Source organism: Sus scrofa, chromosome 4, assembly GCF_000003025.6.
Source record: "Sus scrofa isolate TJ Tabasco breed Duroc chromosome 4, Sscrofa11.1, whole genome shotgun sequence".
Taxonomy (NCBI): domain Eukaryota; kingdom Metazoa; phylum Chordata; class Mammalia; order Artiodactyla; family Suidae; genus Sus; species Sus scrofa.
The window spans coordinates 113,275,996-113,298,156 of NC_010446.5; positions in this window are offsets into that span (position 1 = coordinate 113,275,996).

Genomic DNA, 22,161 nt, shown 5'->3' on the forward strand with positions numbered 1-22,161 from the left:
AAAAAAAGAAGAAACAGATCTGATGTGAAGTCAGATTTGCTCTTCCATGTTACAGTATAAGTACCCTTTGCTTAGCATGTACTAGAATTTTAGAGTCCCTGAAGGAAAGCAAACATTTGGTATAAATCACAAGTTTTATACAAACATTTTAGGCATAGTGAGCCATATTTATCTGTTATGGGAATGGTGAAACCTTCCTGAAATCTGTGCTTCCAGATGCCAGGTAAGGGCCAAATTTATAAACAGGTCTTTCAAAGAATAACCGTCAGGCTTGCTATGTTAACTCTTTTCTGTATACTTCCTTATCAGAAAGTCTACCCTTAGCTATATAAGCTAAATGGTGTTTCTGAAATATTTCCTTGTTAAGAAAATGATAATAGCTGAAAGTGCAGTATCGTATAAAAACTGGACTGTTCCAGGAGGCAACAGGTCTGGGATCCTTCACCTTCCCTACCAGCTGTTCGGAGGCCCAAGAGTGTACCTGAAATCCATTCGTGTCACACTGTGAATATTCTCTGCCTGAGAGGAAATATTGAATTTGTGCACAAAAGGACCATGTAGGAAAAAGTTCTTTGTAGTCTCATTTTTAATATTGAAAAATTGGAATGACTTAAAAGTCTATAAGCTGGAAAATGAATTACTGTACTGTATTAATGTATTACAGCATATTTCCAAAAATGAAAATTAATGGCCAAAAAGTACATGTATCAACATGGATAACTTCCACAATTATAAATTAAGTGAAAATGATTGACTTGTGGGCTGCTACTCTTTAGATACAGCTACACTGCAAAACTACTAGAGATTGTATTTGAATACATAGCTATGTAATTCAAAAAATGCATGGGAAAAATAAAAACTAAATCACGGTAATTCTTCTTTTTTGGATAGGCCAGAAGAACGAGATATGGGAGGGGATCATATGGGACTTCAAATGCTTCTACAATATTTTATTCCTTAAAAAATTCTAAAGCAATTATAGAAAATTGGTAATATTTGATAAAGTTGGTTGATGGGGACATACACATCTGTGATTTTGTTTTCTAGGTCTGTCTCTGTGTTAGAAATGCCTCCTAATATAAATTCAAAATAGATTTTGGAAGCGATGTCTCCACTTATGCTGAGAGCACTTTAGCCTCTCTCACTAAAGATAATTTAAAAGGCTAATTGAAACTCCCTGCAGTAGTCTTTGACACAAAACTATTCACATTTGCAAGCACCACAGACAATATTAGAAGGATTCTAGCTGAGTTAGAAAGTATATTCCACTGGGCCTAAAAATAGAAATGGTTTTAATTATACAAGGAGAAAAGACAGTGGATGGTCTATAAAGGACAAAATCTCACCAAGGTGTCTTTTTTTTGCCTTGAGTGGTTACTTGAAAATAAAGATACCTTTTATTAATCTAATTTTGTCTCTAATGAAAACTATAAAGAATTGACAAGGGAACTTCTGAATTCCCAGCTTCCATACATCCAGCCCTTCTAATAAATGCTAATCCTACAAATGCCAGATGCTGCTCCTTCAAAGGGACAATTGTCCAGAATCATTTCAGCCCTTAGGGTGACAGTCCTCTTGTTCCCATGAGCACTTTCCATCCTTGCTCTTCTGTGCACATACTCACCTTCTCTGTCACTATTATGTCCGATGGTGAGGCAGCAATAGAAATAACAGCTGTAATTCTTTGCATTCTTACCATGTAAAAAATGTAGGTTCAACAAATAATTATGAGAGTATTCTTAAAATCTCCACTTTGATAAGCAAGCATCTCAAACAGAACTCTTGATATACGTATGATCCTTTGCTCTCTCCCAGCATCACCATTCATTCTGCGGCAAAAACTTCACATTCATACCCTGCCCATCATCCATCCATGAGACAATTCTCTTAGCTCCACCATCCGAGTATCTTTTTCATCTTTATCTTCCCCATTATTTTCATTCCTCCCCAGTCTAAGCCATAATCATTGGATAGACCACTCATATATCTTCCACATTTCTCTGCATTCACTCTTGATTTTCCCATGTTCCATTGTCCACATGAGGTCAAAATGGAAGTCATGTCACTTTCTGCTCAAGGGGACATTTTTTTCTCACTACACACAGAATAGGAGCTTAAGTTCTTTTAATGGCCTCCCCAAATTATTTGTCTCCTGCTCTCCACTCCTTGCTCAGGTAATTTCAACAACACTGTAATTTCTGCAGAGTCTTACACATGTTCAACACACACCAACTCAAGGCCTTTGTACTTTATTTTCCCACTGCCTAAAACAAATTCCCATTTGCAGGGCTCACTACTTCAGAGTTGACTTTCTTGGCATACCCTTAACTTTTATTGTTTTATCTTGCTAGCACTTAAACTGATATTTATCTTTTGTTTATTATCAGTATCCTTCCCTATAAAATAATTTGTGCAGACGAGGTGTTTGTTGTTCAGCATTACGTTCTAGAACTTAGAATTGTGTCTCAAGAAACAGGGGTTCGATCAATATTTGATGAACAAGTGAATTAACAACCTAATAAAAATTCATTTTCATAATCTCGATATTACAGATTAAGAAATAAGCCCTGAGTGAATAAATAACTTCTGCAAACTCATACAAGCAGCACATGAAAGATCCAAGATTTCAACCCAAGTTCTGAGCATGTATTACTGCAACAGAATACAAAACCTGAGTCCATTTTGGATATATTCCTTCAGCTTAACCTTTGTGCTCTGTTGCCTGTGCTTAGTCTTGCTGGCTCTGCACCTTGGTAAAATAATGTTGCCTATAGCCATATGCGTGGTTTCCCATTCTCAAGGTTCTGACCTTTAAAGGTGTAACTTTTCCCATTCTATAGAAATAAAAAGGTGTGGAACAGAGAATAACATTTATCTTGTTGGAGGTTTACGGGAACATTGTGACCAGTTGCAAGAACAAATGATTCCTGCACCAAGAAGTGTGCAAAATCAGCCACATCTCTTCCTCTTTTAATATAAAAGAAGCCTGGATTCTAATTTAGGTAAGATGGTTCTTTGGGACACTAGTCCACCATCTTCTTGATCTGCTGGCTTTCCAAATAAAGTTGCTATTTTTTTTTTTTTCATCCCAGCACCTCATCACTCAATTTATTGATCTGTTGTATGGTGACCAGTATGAGCTTGGACTGGGTAACACTACTGCCTATAGGAAGAAATTTATATATAGAAAAAAGGATTTTTTGCCTGGAACCTCAGAATCTAAAACCTCAAACACTGAACAATTAATTTCATGTAGCACCAAGTTACAAATTAGCTGATATTAATGTAGCCTTCCCCACATTAGCCTACATTCTATGTTTATATGTGTAGCTTTTTTTTTTTTTTTTTTTTTTGTCTTTTTTGCCATTTCTTGGGCCACTCCCATGGTATATGGAGGTTCCAGACTAGGGGTCGAATCGGAGCTGTATCCACCAGCCTGCGCCAGAGCCACAGCAATGTGGGATCTGAGCTGCATCTGCAACCTACACCACAGCTCACAGCAATGCCGGATCCCTAACCCATGGAGCACGGAGAGAGATCGAACCTGCAACCTCATGCTTCCTAGTTGGATTCGTTAACCACTGAGCCACGACGGGAACTCCTCTATGTTTAGCTCTCAATGCAGTCTGTCTGCATCACCCTGATCACTGTAGGGCAGAAAACACTCTTCTCAACAAATCAAACAAATTCTAGCATCTGCACATGCCAAGAAATCTACCTCGTTTCTTTCTCCCTAAACCTATTTCCATATCACAGTCCTTGAAAAATTGCCATTCCAGTGAGAAGACTAAAGAACAGTAAAAAAAGTGTTTTTTTTCCTTTAACATTAGTGTAGAATTGGATGAATCCACTCATCTTAAGCCTTCTCAGAGATGTACTTCTTCATATTCAAATAGACCTTCATTTTACCCAATTACCTCCTAATTACAGGAGACTGGGTTCTAGTGCAATGAATCTTAAAAGAGGCTGCAGCAGTGGGAGGGTCTGAGAGTCCTAAGGTGGAGAGGAACACTCCTATCACCTGAGCCCTACCCAGACCTTATCCTATCCTAAAGGGAAGAATTAGGGATGAAGGAATCTTGAGCTCCTCCTTGTGGTCAGCATCTGCCATTAACTAATTATCCTCAATTTTATGAGAATAATAAAATTGAGCAAAGATTTCGAATTTTTTTGTCTTTGATAACTGTGCTTTGGGGAACCTAACCTTTCAAACCATAAAATTAAAGTCAAGACAGTCTTATCAACCTATTAGCAGTCGATCTCAATTTTAGTTTAAGCATCTAGCAGAATTCTCTCAGGACATCTAGACTTACCAAGCCAAATCTGAAATTAGCACTTGATAGCCCAGTGATGATGTCTCTCTGTTCATATATATCATTTCTAATCCATACATTACACAAGCAGTTTGGGTGTTATTATCACTCTTTTACAGAGGGGGAACTGAGAATGAAAGAGTTTAAGTAACCATTTTAATGTCATAGCACCAGTAAATATCAAAAACAGGATTTAAACCGTGGTTGATCTGATTTCAAAGCCCTGTGCTCTTTTCTACTATGCCATGTGGCTTCCATTATGTTATGACAAATGTCCCAAGGCTGAGGAAATTAAAAATATATCATTGATGTTTCATATCTCAGCTTAGTTATTATTGCTGATGCTATTGCTATTTATGTGAGAATGGCTAAAAGTGGAAAAATAATGAGTCACTGTATATACATCACTGTTGCTAATGTAGTCACTGTCTCCAAAGCCTGTCACCGTTTGTAGCTCTGCCTCTTTCCTTCACCAGCTGTCCAGGGCCTTTGCACAAAATGAGCCAATCTATAACTGATTACTAAATTCCTGAGTTAGTTGGCAGCTCTTGCCATTCAGTATCCTGCAGTTAAGCCTCAGTGCTTGAGGTTGGTCTCCAGTATGCACTGTAGATCATCTGGATTGCATACCCAGAGCTACTAAACAAGTCACCATCTGATGCACTGAAGCAGTAATCCAAGCAACATGACCAGGACTACCTCAAAGATTTAATGATCTTCCACAGGTGCCCGATATAATTTGCTGGGAAAATTTGGCTTCTTCCGTAAGACATCAATTCACGTATTAAAACATATAAATAGGTGGTTGAAATATTTAAAATCAATCCTTTCATACTTAAAATGTATATTCCCCCAGATAAGTTCACAAATATTCAGGAAATCACATATGCCAAATGCATGATATGACAATTTGATGCTGAATATGTTGATGGCTTTAGTAAATAGAATTTGTCAGAACAAAGTTCGTTTGCTTAATTCTCACTGGATGAGAAAATGGGTAATATGTGGTTGTGTCAGTCCTGGGGCTAAGAGGAGGATTCTCCCCCCCCCCCCAAATAACCTAGCCTTGTGACTTCTTGAAATTTGAAGAGCAAATGGCAGAAAATTGGTTCATTTGCATCATTGCACAGTGTTTCAATATGAAATCTGCTGGTCTTGTTCACTTGCTGGCTTTCTCATACAGTAGGTTGTGAGTTGTACATTTCCCTATGTACTTCATGCCCAAGCAAGGGCAGGGAGCAGCTGGGCAAAGAAACCTCAGAAAGCTTGGCAAGCCCCACAATACCTGTGCGCCTCTTGGGGCAGTTGGTGTTTTTCTGAAGCATCTGAGCTGGAAGGGAATTAAAGCAGCAGTGCTGCTGAGATTGGGCAATTTGTAATCCTTGCTGTGAGTTAGCACAAATGAATTTAATTCCACCGTTGGTCACAAAGGCTGTATTTTGCCTGAGTTATGAAAATAATCATACTGAACCTGTTAGAATGCAGTCTTTTATGTGGATTCCTAAGCGTTAGGATTTTGTCAGTCTATCACACAGTTCATCAAGTGCTTTCTTTCTGGGACTTGCTTTGCGTAGTGCTGGATGGAAAGATTTGGAGATTAATTTGAGCTCTAATGAAAATTAGCTGTGCTATTTGGTTTCATGTTGTGATTGTCATCATGGAGGTCAGTGCTAATGATGTGTCAGGCTCTCTCTGACAGTTTGCATACAGGCACAGTTTACTCAGAACTCAGCACTGCCTTTCTCAGAAGATGAGGAGGTATTGAACTGTCAAACAGGGCTGCACAGGTGACAGCTGATGCATTTTAGATCAGCTCCTTAACAAAGTGAACGGGCTTTTCTTATTCCCTCCCCCAACAGTAAAATAATTTATTTTATCAAAGTTATTAGTGTGTTGACAGTAAACATTTTTTCACATTTTTTTGAAATCCTTATGAAAAGAAATGCAATCTCTTGTGAGATTGTAAGAAACTATTTAATAAAAAATAAAATATCTGTGCTATAATTCTCATGTTAATTATCTTACTTTTGCTAATGCTTTTGATGATTGCAAATAGTTTATGTAGATAATAAATGTTTTCAGGAAAGAAAGTACAGGTAAATACAGATTTTCACAAAAGTGTATCTGTTTGGCTGGGGCATAATTCCATATTAATGAATTTTCAATATTTTCTATATCAAAATTTTCTATTATTCCTTATTTTGAATATTTGAATACTTCAAAAACATAACTATAAAAGTAGAAATTTAAATTTTTGTTCATTATTTACTTTGTATTACCAAGAAAAACACTATGAAATAATTTAGAAAAATGTGTAGCTATTTCTACCTGATTTTTGTATATCACCTCTAGGGAAAATTTCCAGGCAATCTACATATGGAGCTACAAATCCTTTAGCATACTAATTTCTAGTATATATTGGCATCTGAAAGATTCTTTTGTGTCATTAGGGAAAGACTGCTTTAGAGCTTTAGTAATTAACCCTCCCTTATGGAAGATAAAAAGTCTTGTTCCTAAAGTAAACCATTATCACTTGTAATAATTTAATAAAAGTATATGTACATATATAAAAGTATTTTAGGAATGCTATGTGATCAGTTTCTAAAAGGTTTATTTCATTGTCATACACATATTTAACTACACAAATCTACTAATTTAATATATATTTTGAATTATTGGGAATAGACCTGTGCTTCCTCAAATTATATTAATTAGACTGGGCCAGAGAATGCAATTCCATTTAGACATAAATGAACATGATAGCATTTATGCTGAAGTCACTTCAGTGGTGTTCTCTTTATCCTCAGGGCAGTAGGGAATACCACAGAACTAGAGATGATTGACATTTTTTCCTAACCTCTCTGTCCTTTCCTCATGAAAATGCTTAGCTACTTCTGAGAAGCCCAGCTGTTGGACAAAGCATAGGGTCCAAGGTTGTACCTCTGGGAGGGTTAACAGAGAAATTTAGCCAATCAAAAAGCAGGCTAGAAAATGTCAGATGAGATATGCCAATCACTGCAGAAAAGGTGACAACCTAAAAAGGTGACAGTGCCAACTTGACGTTGAACTCATTCTATACAGCACAATTCTCTTGCTACTGATTTTACTTATTTCTCTTTGGTATCCGTAGGAACAGCTGCAGAAAATATAAGCTGATACAGAGTATAGAGTTAATGCTTCAAAAATGCCAAAAAAAAAAAAAGAAAATCCTTTGTTAAAGAGAAGGTACATTTTCTTCTACCAAAAGAAAAACCTCAGCTTATCATATAAGTGGAAAAGAAAAACAACTTCTGAACATGAATATTTCTACACAAGAAAAAAATGGCACACATATCTCTATTCTACCTTTAATATAAGAGAGTTATGTTACATAGCCAAGTATAAAAAAGGCCTTCAACATAAAAAGTGTAAAATTTTATTAAATGTTGGAAGGATTTTTGCCTGACAATTTCAAAAATTAATGCAAAACAGATATAGTGTGTGATAAAAGTAAAAATTAAAAAACAAAACATCATAATTATGGGACCAATACAATAGCTCATCAATATCCAGTCTTACTTTAAATTATTAAACCATGTTTAATGACACAGTTTTACTTTAAAGCATTAAACTGTGTTTAACTTGTTATTCCAATTTGATTTTCCTTTTTTAAATAGAAAAAAAATATATTAGAACTCAGGCTACTTACCATACTTGTTACTATATTTACTTTTCAATTTCTCTTTAACATTAGCTGCAAACACATCCTGAGCAGTGTAATGTTACCTATTACATTGTTAGTAGGTTATATAATCTGCCAATTACGACTAAAAATAAATGCCAGGTGTTTCGATCCCTAGTCATTAAAATGTGCATGATGGGCTGGGACAGACCTTGGGGCTGTCTTACCAGCATTCAACATAAAATCACAGGAGGAAGGAACAACAACAACAAAAAACAAGCACAGGGATCACCCCTCCCCCCGCAAAGTGTGAATGGTTGAGGGTGAGGGGCAATAAGGAGAAGAGTCAGTGTGTGGCTGATTTTAATTTTCCTGCTTGTCTGTCTCTCAATGCACTCTACTTGGTTTTTGCTTTGTAATTGCACTCTGACCAAGAGTAGAATATAATTTCCAAGCCTATGGGGTCATACAAATGGTGCAATGTGTATTTTCTATCCAAAAGAAACAATTTAAATTTAATGTGTGGGAGAAGAAAAATAATTTTCCCCTTTATGATGAGCTGATAAGTAGGGAAAATGAGCCTCCCATCTGTAATAAAAGGACAGATTAACAGAAGAAATTGAATAACACATATACCTCCTGTATACATGAGAGATACTGTGGACTGAAGTTTGGCACTTGCCATCAGCCTCTACATGAGGTAAAACATGGGACACTGCAGCTGCCAAACCAAAGTCCCCCCCTCCCCGCCTCCCCTCCGCAGTGGAGCTCAAGGTGGAGACCAGGAGTGAGGCACTCTGTGCTCTGGGAAGGCGGGAAGAATGGGCCCTCGGGTAGTTGCATATTTTCAGGAGATTTTCTGAGCCCAATTCTTGCATCTCCTCTTATCTAGAGAAGCACTAGGGTCCGTCAATCAGTGACGACTGTCTGTGACTGGTGGTAACCTTCAGGAGACCAGCCGAGAACTTCTGTAATATGTATGCATGGCTGCATGCACCTCCCCCTTCACCTTTATGACTTATATCTTGATATCCCCCTTTTCTTCTTTGGGGCAAAACAAAAGATGTCATGGTCACCTGTGAGAACAGAAGCTCCCCAGGGTGGGCCAATGAGCCCTGAGGGAACTCAGGAAAGTTTATCAAAGGAGTTGCTCCAATAAGCCCAGACCTTTATGTCTTCCCATAGAAATGGTTTTCCATACTTCCTTTTCTGTAAACCTGGGAATCTGTAAGTCTTTTGTTCCTACTGTCTCCCAATTGTTGCAAAACCTCATATATCCTAGCTTCCCCTCTCGCCTTCTGTGGGCTACCTGAGACTGTATCCTGGGCTTAAGTCCTAATTTCACCCCAAATAAAACTTAACTCTCAACTTTCAGGTAGCATTTTTTTTTTAGTCGACAATACCCAGGAAACTAAGTAACTCCCTCAAACTGTGGAATCCATCACCATAAATACCATCTTCACTAAAGACAAAAGAAGCTGTTGGGAGTAAGAAGTTGGTGATAGGTGGTTACCAGAAAAAACACGGTAAACAAACCTAAGTTTACGATGCAAACTTAAGTCTCTTCCTTGTCTATTGATAAGTTTCTAGAGATTTGGTCATTCCATTCTTCTTTGTAGAGTAAGGGAGACACCCTTACAAATGGAGATTTTCCTTATGAAAGTAAATGTCTTTTACAAAAAGATAACTTATACTCTGTCTCCAGAGCTTCTCCTGTGTCTACTGTTCCTTAAAAATAATCAGCCTCCAAAGAGGCATATTTTGGAGTTACAAGTTCTACTCCCTTTCACATTATATATTAGATTGTTTTCTCCTAAACATGAAAAGGAAAAAGAAGAGTAGCAAATCTAGATGCTTCCTACAACAAATTTATCAATTCAAAATGTGAGAAAAGCGAAATATCTCAAATGTACTTGTGTTTTAAATGTTTTTATGTTAACTATAGATTATTTGATTCTTAATTACCTTCCAAGAAATTTAGAATCTCCAACCATTTTTTTAAATTCACCTCAGTTTTTGATGTGTGCTGATTTCTTCATTGCTCTATATAAGGGTAACAAATTTAAAAATGCTCAACAAATAGTTGCCAGGTACAAATGGATGAATGTGTGAATGAGCAGTGATACTGTAACCAAGCAGGGTCCTGTGGCACTTCTGAGCACGAAAGCTTTTCTGTGTCCCCAATTTCTTGTTTTGGGGAACTGGGCCTCATTCAGCCTCCATGACCTTCCCTGAGTTGTAAGGGGTAGGTTCAGAGAGTTGCTGATCAGGGAAGGAAGGGGGGCAAAGACAAGGGAGGCATAGTCAAGAAACAACAGTACAAACTTGGGGCAGGGTCCCGTTCCCTCTCAAGGGATACACATAATAATATAGGCATCTTATCCTTATGCTTCTTTTAGAAATGAACACTTTAAAATTGAAGAGCAGAGAGTCCTTCCTTGTTCTTCTCTCTGGCTTAATTTTACCCTACATACAACCATCCATAAGCTAAAGATGAGGAACCCTGAGCACAATTGCCTGTGGGTTCAAGATTATTAGCACATGATGTGTGTGTTCCTAGTTTGTTCTAATCTCTAATCAATACACCCTTTTCACAAGTACTGTTATTCTCGGCAATAACCCAGAAGACCACCATCAAGTTCGTGCCGAAAGATCACTTGACTCCAGCTTTGATAACTAAGATTCCCCCAAAGAAAGAAGAATGCATGTTTGTCCCAATCCCGATTCCTATCTGAAAACCTGTTTTTCTCCTTTTTATTATAATGCTCCTCACAATTCTTCCCAATGGGGGTCACAGTCTCTAAGGCATTAGCCTGCCGAGGCCTCCTTTGCCTGGCAAAGCAATAAAGCTATCTTTTTCTCCTTCACCCAAAACTCCATCTCTGAGTTTGTATTTGGCACTGGTGGACAGCGGCTGGATTTCAGCAACAATGCTGGCTACATGGTATGTAGTCCAAATTTATATCTATGCTCATATAATTTGCCTTCCATGGTACCAGGAAAAAAGCCAGTCTTCTGGTGAAGGCAAGTTCATGTGCCTGATGCAGAGTGAGGCCAAACAAACATAAACATCAGAGTTTGGAGCAGAGAAAGGTTTATTACAAGGGCCAAATAAGGAGAATAAGTGGCTTGTGCTCAAAAAGCCCTGTCCCTCACAATGGTTTTGGGGGAAGAGTTTTTATAGGCAAAATTTGGGGTGGGGGCTGTAGGGCATGTGGCTTTCTTCTGATTGGTTGGTGGTGAGATTACAGGGTGATATTCCAGAAATCTTGTGCTCTGCCTGAAGTTACCATCATCCACCTGTGGGGATTTTAGTTCCTGCAGAATAACTCAAAGATATAATGTGATTTATATCCCTTGAGAAGGAACCAGGATCCTGCTTTATAGCTGCACTATTATTTTTTTGACTGCTCCTCCTTTGTTTCTGCATTCCCTTGCTCTCTAAATTAGCAACTGTTTGAATCTGCCCTTAGGAACACAGGGGAGGTCTAGGAGGCTGAAGTTTTTTTTTCCTACACATGAGAAACAGGGACCCAGAAAGGCCTTTGTACTCAGGAGGGCCCCACAGGGTCCTGCTTGGTTTCAACTCTATTTATTCTCTGCGGGAGCAGAATTTGCCACTCCAACATATGCCTCTTCAGCATACAGATTACTTTAATTTTGTTATTTTTTAAAAACTGCAGATACAAGAGAAGCTCTGAAAATTGCATAAAAGTTACCCTTTGTAAGACATTTACACGGATAAGAGGAATCTCCATTTTTAGGTGTGTCTCCTTCTCTGTTCCAGGAAGAGGGGGATGGGTGACCACATCTATAGAAACTCTTATCAAAGAATAAGTTAATAACATAAATTTGCATAACCTTATACATGTTTACTGTGCTTTTTCTGATAAACCTCCCCATAACTAATTTTTCACCCTCAACATCCCCCATCCAGATGGAGGATGATAACTTTAGGCTGAGCACAGGGTTCCTGAGGGATTGCACATTCCTCTTTAGTTACTGTGCTACTTCCTTGTTCCTATTTATAATAAAACTTCCCAGTGAATATGTTTTGTTTCTATTCAGTATCTCATGGACTCACTAGTGAGGTTTTTTCCTAACCAGCCCATCATAAATGACCTCCAGATAGTAAATATAATTTTCAATTCTCAAGTAATATCTTACTAAAGCACTCAGAAACAACTGACAAAATTGATCATAATCTCCACTTGAAACACCTTTTCCCCACTTAGTTTTCAGTCATCCTGCTTACGTCATCGCTGGATCCTTCTTCCTGACTTCTTATCTTTGGACAGCATGGGTCCCAGTCCTCTGAACTGTTTTCTTTATAGACATTTACTTCCTAGGTAACATTGTCAACTTCCATGATTTTAAATAATACTTATTTTGATGACAATCAAATGTGTATATTCAACTCAGAACTTCCCTGAATCCTAAACCTGAAAATAAGACTCTACTCAGTATTTCTATTTCAGTATCACATCTCCAATGTAGTATGTCCCAAAACAAACTCTGATCTCCTTTATTGAAAGGCTTTCCTATGGGACTTCAGGGCTTCTCCAACAAGATAAATTTGAAGAGCCTTTGTAGGAGAAATGAATTACCAGACCCTTATCATCCCACCCATCTTATTGTTATGCACCCTCCCCCAGCAACCTGGCCTACTCCTCCTACCTGCTACTAGGAAAGGTATGTGGTCCATTCCTCACCCTGCCCCTATAGGGGTATATGCCCTAACCAATCAGCAAGTGTATTGTAAAACCCCTCTTTCCCCAACCAATCAGCAGGTCAGCAGTTGTATCTTAATACCTCTCCTCTCCCCCTGGACTATAAAAACAGACACAACCAGGCCCTTGGGGTCAGCTTTCCCTGATCATCAGGAAGTTGTCCTGCTGCACGCTGTGTCTCTTACCTCAATAAACTCTTCTTTCTCTTTACCTTGTTATGCATCTGGAAATTCTTTTTCCAACCTGCGCAAGGATTATAACATTTCCCAATCCCCCAAAAAGGCATTTCTGTTCTTTCAGTTATTTTAGCCCAAAAACATGGAATCTTCCATTTCTATTCTCCTGTACTTCAGTTTCCTTTCATTCTTACCACCTGTCGGTTCTTTCCAATGTCACTGCTATCAGACTGATCTAAACATTCATAACCTGATCTAAACATTCATACCTGGGCATTTTTAAGAGTTCTTTAACTGCTCTCCCTGATTCTACTCTGGCCCCATCCACTTCACTGTTTATTCTCCTCAAGGCAGCCATAGTTATAATTTTACAGCATGAGTCAGATCATATAAATGTTCATCTCAGAACTCTCCATTCACCTCATTCAGAATAAGAGTACTTATGATGGTCTACAAGTTTCTATATGACGTGGTTCCTTGAGAGCTCTCTGGCACCATTTCCTACTACTTTCTCCTTTGGTCATTCTGCTCTGGCCATGACGACCTAGTTAATATCCACTAAACATGCTGAACCTATTTCTGCCCTAGGTTCTTTTGTATCTACTGTTTCCTCTCATATAACACTCTTTTGCAAAGCTTTCTCTCACTTTCTTAAGGACTCTGAACAAATGTCACTTTATCAGGAAAGTTTTACCATATCACCTTATATAAAAAAAACCTCCCGTAATCCTCTATTCTTATTTACCATGTCTTTCTGTTCTTTAAAACACTTATATATTAAATAGCATTTGTTTACACTTTTTGTCTGTCTCCCTAATACACAAATATAACAGGCTAGTACTTTGCACTTTGTTTCATTCCTATGTCCAGTTCCTAGGACATGACAAATGCTAAATAAAGATTTTGAATGATGAATGAATAAGCAAACTGAAGAGGGAAATCTTTGGCACACTGAAAGAGATTTTAGTCCTTATTAAATAGTTGCATAAATTTTCTGCCAGCAATATAACATGTCAATATGTGTACAGTGAAATCTCTATCAGGTCTAAAAGGACACTGAAACTTGAACAAAAAATATATATTTTAATGCATATATTTATGACTATATATTATTAATTTCACGGGATTTTCTGAGTGCTTTTGCAAAACATAATTTGAAATGATTTTCTTCTTCTTTTTATGTGCTGATAATTCCTTTCTCTTCCAGTGTTTCCAAATAATCTCAGTAAAAATCCAGGTTATGTTTTATTACAGTGTTTTTATTATCACCCTTTAACTCTGGGAATAAATTAGTTTAATTTGAATATGGTTGCATTTATCCACCACCTTCCTTTAAGTGACTGATTCTCTGTGACTGTAAAATCGCTATTAATTATAGTGGAACTGCAATAAAATCAACACTGTTCTTATGATGTAATTGACAAAAATCATGGAAAATAAATTCACTGAAACTAGCTAAGGATTTAAGTATTGGGTAGATTAGTGATTTTGTATTCTCTCTTATTTTCTTGTGTTTATGATTTTACTATTGTGTGCTCACATTTCTGGGAACTGTTGGAACAAAAGTCCAAAGACACTGATATTGGATTGAAGATCCTGTACCCTCTGCCTAAGTGATGGCATTTACGCTCTCCATATGTACTGGGGAGTATTTTTTCCAGAAGACTTGTGTTTGATTTTTCTTGGCACTCTCAGAACTTCCATCTTAACTGACGATTTGGGGAGGTAAACATTTAGGCTCTAAATATTGGTGGGTGAGGGTGACTATTGCCGTTGAAATTCTAGGGTGGAGGAGGGAGGAGCTTATTTAAAAATTTTTTTTTCAATCCACTATCCAGAGCCCACAAGAAAATCTGTTTTTCTTAGTTCATGATTTTCCTCAAAATATAGCTTTTCCTGATGCCAGATTTGTGAGGAGCAGTTTCTCCTCTGTCTCACCAGCTAGTGTAAGCCCCAGGCTTAGCCAGTAATGCCTCCCTATCATTCCTTCCCTGCAGTTTCTATACAAGCTCTAAGCACCAGGGCTTAAGACCATCAGGGTGTGTTGGCAATTCTCCCACTTAGTACTTTCTTGGATAGAAGTGCCTGCTTCATTGCTAGTTTCAAACAAGTCTCTTACTCTTTGGCAGTGTCTTTCTTTACTTAAAAATAACATTTTTAAACTTTTATATGTCTCTAGGCAGTGAGTTTGGGGATTTCCAATATATTGCTCTAAACAGAAATCCTTTCTTTTAATTTACCCTTTAAAACACTTTATTCTCAAATTTTTTATTTGCATATATTTCTCATTGATGAATTAAATTAAAAGAAATTATTCTAGTTCTGTCCTGAGTTCATTTCCTGATAACAGCATTTTTTCTTATCCAGGAAGAATGATTTTTTAATAGTATGTTATATTATTCCATGGCTGCTAATTGCAGGAAGCCTTATGGAAAATTCTAATTGTTGCAGTGAAATTGATGGCCATTGGACTGAGAAAATTCCTGTGACTGGACATAAATGGGGATTCCAGAATAAATTGAGGAAAAATTCATAGACAGTGACTCTCAAGTAAATTGTCCATTATAACCAGGGACTCTCTGAAATCTCTGGCGTACATAATAAAATGCTCTGATACACCAGATATCAGGCACAAGATAATGTGATTACATTTTGAAAGGCATATATGGATAGGATAACTACCTATTTCTCTTACTACAGACTTAACACAAATCATATTAAATAATTATAAATGTTCCAGTTCCCAGAGTAGGACCAATTATATCTTTTTAATTCTAGAAATTAAGTAAAATTAGCTCTCCTTAGATCCTTCTACAACCTTTGAAATATACTAATTTTTATTCTACTGGTGAAGCAAGAATTTCAGATATTGACCTCTTATAGTCCTCATTTTAAATTTCTGTTCTACACAAAGATATTAAACTACAAGAGATAAGTTATAACTACAATTAGTTTGTTAACTTAAAAGCAGGGTTGATGCCAGTCTGATATTAACCTATGAACTTTAAAAGAACTGACAAGATAATGAAACTATAAATTCCTGAGAAAATACCAAAAGAGTAAAGTACCACTTTAGAATTTCTTAACTATCTGTAGATTCTAAAATATTAGAAATTACTGAGCATAAACAGACATACATATTATTTAAATGTTCTTAAATCTTCAAATATATCTTATAATGAAAATGCATGGCTTTATCATAAGATTATTTTTCTCAGAAAAATAACTATCAATCATTTAAAAATGTGAATCACATATCCTATATATCTCAGATACTCTCTCTTTCTCTCCCTACGTCTTTCTCTGTGTATGTGCTTTTTGGTATATTTAATTTAGGAAATAGAAATATTATACCATTTATTTATGCATACCATTCCTTTCATGTATGTTACATATTAAAGAATGAAATTAAATGTTACATTTTCTTGAATTACATTACATTAACTTAATTAAATTAATTGATTACATTTAATTAAATTACATGTTAAAGAATGAAGCATTCTCTAATACCATATATGAAAATAAACTAACAATGGATTAAGGAACTAAATGTAAGGCTGGATAATATAAAACTCCTAGGTGAAAACATAGGCTGAACACTCTGACATAAATCACTGAATTTTTTTTTTTTGGATGCCTCTCCTAAAGTCAAGGAAATAAAGCAAAAATAAACAAATGGGGCCTCTATAAACTTAAAAGCTTTTGCATAGCAAAGGAAGCCATGGCAAACTGAGAAGGCAACCTACTGAATGGGGGAAAATATTTGCAAGTGATATGACTGATAAGGGATTAATATCCAATGTATTTAAAGAACTTATATAACTCAACATCAAAAAAACAAATAACCTGATTAAAATTGGGTAGGAGAATAAAGTAGACATTTTTTTCAAAGAGGAAATGCAGGTGGCCAACAGGCCCATGAAAATATGGTCAGTATCTCTAATTATCAGGGAAATGCAAATCAAAACTATAATGAGCTATCACCTCACACCTGTTAGAATGGCTATCATTAAAAAAAAAAAAGACAGACAGGAGTAACAAATGTTGGCAAGGATGTGGAGGAAAAGGAATCCTCACATATTGTTAGTGGGAACGTAAGTTTGGTGCAGCCACTGTGGAAAATGTTATGGAGATTTATCCAATAACTAAAAATAAATATGATGTGGCTTAGTATGGGTTATTTGAATTAGTCTGTTTCTGAGTGTCTTGTTGCCATATTTGGGATGTTTTCAGCCATTATTTCTTCAAACATTTTCTCATTACTACACCCCTCCCCTTTTAGGACTTCAACACCACAAACGCTAGATCCTTGTTATGATTCCACAAATCCCTATGGCTTTGTTAATTTTTTAAAATTTATTTTTCTCCCTATTTTTCAGCTGGATACGTTCTTTTTATCTGTCTTCACAATGACTTACTCTTTTCTCTGCCAACTCTCTTCTGATATTGAGCTCATCTGCTTATTTCCAAGGTTAATTTAATTATATTTTTCAGTTCTAAAAATCTCCATTTTGGTTCTTTTTTTATATCTTCTACTTCTTCACTGAGGCATTCTATATTTCCATTTATTTTAAGAGTGTTTGGGGTTGCTTGTTGAAACATTTTTATATAAGAGCAGCTTTAGAGTCATTGTCAGATAATTCCAACATCTGTGCCATCTCAGCATTTGAATCTGTTGATTGTCCGTGTAAATTGAAATTTCCTTGGTTCTTTGTATGCCAACTAATTTTGAATTGTATCCCACACATTTTGAATAGTATGTCATGAGATTCTGGGTCTTACTTAAATCCTATGCGGAATGTAGTACTTGTTTCAGAAGCCCATTTACCCGAAGTTCAGGTCACAAGTTTCAAGCCACTTGCTCTGTACTATGGTTCCAATGTCAGGTCAGTTATCCAGCTCCAGAGATGCTATTTGGATCTGTCCTGCATGTATACTATCAAAGTAGCAGATACTGGGTGGTGACCTATCTGCCAGTTCACTTCTCAATCTGCTATTCTAATTACTGTCAGATTAATGCACACAAATCTTAGATATAAATCTGGGAGTTCATAAACAATTTTACGAATCTGGGGCTTCAGTTGCCTCGCTCTATGGTGCCATTCTGCAGTTGCTCTATATTTAGGATAAGTAGTAAGAGGACAGAAAAAAAAAAAATCATAGAAGCTCACCCTACCTTCTTGGTAACACAGCTCCACCAATCAAAAAGGAAGATTCTCCCAGGGTCCAATTGCATCCATTGCTGCCACCACCATTGCAGGACTGATTGGGTCCTGTGAGTGACAGAATAGGGAGGGAGAAAAATACAAAGAAATAAATTTCTCTCAGTATCACGTGTTCCCGTTTCTGCTGCTCATGCTAGAATTAAGACTTTCTCCTGGAGCTCTCTCTCTCCCAGTGCCCACTTCCAGTTTTCAAGCTTCATTAAGATCAGGTCAAAGAATATGGGAGGGAGAAAAAAAAAATGATGGTACTTCAAATTATTGTCTTCTTACCTCATATACTATTATTTACTTTTCTAAGTCCTCAAATCATTGCTTCTTACATTGTGTCATTCTGTCTTACTTTCTATTTTCACTCATACAGACATAGGGGAATATGGTTTCTCCATCTTCCCTGGGGTTGGAACTTCATTCCTCTCAGTCTTCTTTTGGATCTGTAGGAACTTTATTTCTACTGTTTCTATCTATCTTCTATACTACAGCTAACCCTGAAATCTCTCTTTCCAGCCCCAGTCTTATTTCTCATGCCTTTTCCCAGACATCCTGTCTATCTGGCCTTTTCAATTTTTCATTCCAATAAACATTCCACAGTAATTTCTCACAGAGAGGAGGTGTTCAGAGGACAGTCCAACCCACTAGCAGTCCAGTCTCCTCTGGGACAGCAGGAATAGCTGATCATTTCATAACACATGCTCCCCTCTCACCCTCTCTTCCCTATTGTAAAGCAAGGACTCATTCAGTACTATTATATTCTTATTCTGAAAGCTATTAAGATATTTGCGGGGGGAGTAGGGGGTTCCATGTGATCCATGCAAGATTAAGGTGCTCCATGTGATCACAGTTAAATTTGGAATGACATTTTTTTTTTTTTTGTCCTTTTGCCATTGCTTGGGCTGCTCCTGCAGCATATGGATATTCCCAGGCTAGGAGTTGAATCAGAGCCGTAGCCGCTGGCCGACGCCAGAGCCACAGCAACACGGGAATCCAAGCTGCGTGTGCAACCTACACCACAGCTCATGGCAACGCCAGATCCTCAACCCACTGAGCAAGGCCAGGGATCAAACCCACAACCTCATGGTTCCTAGTTGGATTCGTTAACCACTGCAGCATGACAGGAACTCCAAATCTGGGATGACTTTTGAGAAGGGGAGCACATAATTATTGGTGTTATCCTGGGATTTTGATTTGCATTCCTCCTCTTCTCTCATGAGTATAGATTAGGCAATTTTATTGTTTTCCTTCTACCAACTCGTGGAGACTCTCTAGATCTCAGGTATCAATTGCAGCACTGATTCCTGAACTCCAAACCCATAATAATTGCCTATGTGCAGTCCTCAATCAGCTATTTAATAGATATCTCTTAGGCATGCTTAAAGGATGATCTCCTGAATTCTCCATTTCACACCATCCTGAAAATGCTCCTTCTCAAGCTTTCTCATAAGGTATCAATCTACTTATTTGCTCAGGCTTCCAATTCAATCCATCAGCAAGACTTATTGACATTAGCTCAATATATCTATTCTCACTGCATACCACTTCTCACTATCTTCACTAAACTATAATAAAACCACAGTTTTCTCTATTTCCAAAAATTCTGGGCAGAATGATTATGGAATTTCCAGTCCCTGCTAGAGAAGGCAAATGCCTATGAATCATAGGTTCAACAGGTTATACTGAATCCTTTTTTGTGACCTTCTTTGCTTCCATAGAAGCAAATTTAGGAGCATGGGGTCTACAACAAATTTTAGACTATATCTAGGGATTCCTTTTTCAGAACTGCTAAAACTATTCAGTGCAAAATTCTAAGATCTTAATTTAAAAAGGCTGTATACTACTGCCATTATTTATGTTTCTTCACGGGAACCAACTTAAGTTCCAAGAGTGTATGTAGTCAAATTTTCACAGTGTGGCCAAATCTGAACCTTTTTCTTTCTTAGCCCTGATTAGTCTCACCAACATGAGATTGCAGGGGCACTGTGGGTGCAGAGTTGCTTAGGGCTGCCAAAAAATTCAGGGTTATTTACTAAATATTGGTTTTAAATTATTCCTGTATAAATTGATTCAGGTGCTTCTGAGACTGCATGCTTTGCCAGTAGCAAATATATCAGGATATAAACCTCATCTCAGCATGATGTTACACTGAAAGAAACACACTGCACAACAAACAGCACATTAAAAGAAATTCCAAACTTTCTTGAATCTCTGGAGGAACACTGAACAATTGAACATGAATGAAGTTAATTAACTAAAACTTTGTTTTTTATTTTATACAAAGTTTCTTTCTCCCCACCATTTTGTTGTAAACATAAGCTATCACAGGCAGTGGGTACTCCTTCCACCCCTTTCTTGTAAGCTTGATCCTTAATAACCTATCTCAAGTTTCTCTTAGCTCAGATTTAGGTACCTGGAATATTTAAGAGGAATTAACAAAGGAATCATTCCTTTGGATCCCCTTCCTTTGGTATATGAAATTATAACACCAGAAATTTATATAACTAAAAATATTCTTTAGCTCTTTTGAGAACAAATTTTACAAAAGGTCAATATGTCTATATGAGTATTTTTTCTGCTTGGTAAAACTACATTTGGCAACAATGTTCCCTTCTCACTTGATGGAAGAGATAGAGAAAAATCTACGTAATTTGCCTTTGAGATTTTTTTATAGCAAAAAAAATCCTAACCAGCTAGTACTTCTTACAAGCTGTAAGAAGAAATAAATAATGAGAATTTTGTAACTAAATATGCTTTCATTTATGCTTGGAAGTCCAGGAAATACAGAATTAACTTTTGTGCATAATAGCAACAATTATGCCTAACCTACTTTTTTCTTATAGTACCATTGCCTACCCTCACTTTTAAAAGTGTGACACTTTTAATGGGATAATTTAATTAATGGATTATTATGGGATTATCAGTGTGTATATGTGTCTTGGAAATGGGTGGGGACAATTAACTAATTAATTAATTAAACTGTTCTATAAAAGCAGGTACAGAAAATTTTATTCAAGTTTTTGATTATGCTCTATTTTAGTGATCTCTTTTCTGTTCACAAGTTTTTGACCGTCTTTCTCACAGATCCTTCATTCTGAAACAGAATGACAATGGAATAATATTATTTCCATGTTGAATGATATTACCTTTCAAGAAATTTTTCATACATTTGAATTTACAACGAAATCTGAGTACAAAACTTATTTGCTGCAGTAGTATTGTAGAATGTCAGGAAAACATTTTTGGGATAGGTAATTGTTTAAAATACTAAGCATCAGCAGAAAAATATAGGAAAATATCTTTGGGGCTAGGGCTAGGTGAAGAGTTCTGAGATGATATCAAAATTGTGATTTTTTTTTAAAGGGTAAATTGCGCTTCATCAAAATTTCAAAAACTTTTAGGCTGTAAAAGATACTCAAGAGGATGAAAAGACAAGCTGTGTACTAGGATGAACTATTTACAGACCACATTCAATAATGGTCTCATACATAGACTATAAAAACCCCTCAAAACTCAATAGTAAAGAGTAAATCTAATTATAAGCTGGGTAAAAGACATGAAAAGCTATTTCACCATGGAAGGGATATCAATGGCAAATACATAAAGAGATGGTCAACATCATTAGCTATTAGGGAAATAGAAATTAAAACCATAATGATTTATCACTAAACATCTATTAGAATAGCAAAAAAAACAAAAAACAAAAAACCGAAAAACCCAAAAATCAAAAAAGCTAATAGTAATACAACCAAATGTTGGTGAGGCTAGGGAGAAACAATGTCACATATGTTGGTAATAGGAATGCAAAATGGTACAAGCACTCTGGAAAATAATTCATAGTTTCCTTTATTTTTATTTTTTTATTATAATATTTTTGGCTGTGTCTGTGTCATGTGGAAGTTCCCAGGCCAGGGATCAAACGCACATTACAGCACAGTGGCCTGGGCCATAGAAGTGACAACACTGGATCTGTAGCCCACTGAGCCACCAGGGAACTCCTCATAGTTTCTTTTAAAATAAATATCCATTTTCAAAGTAATTCAGCAATTATACACTATGACATTTATC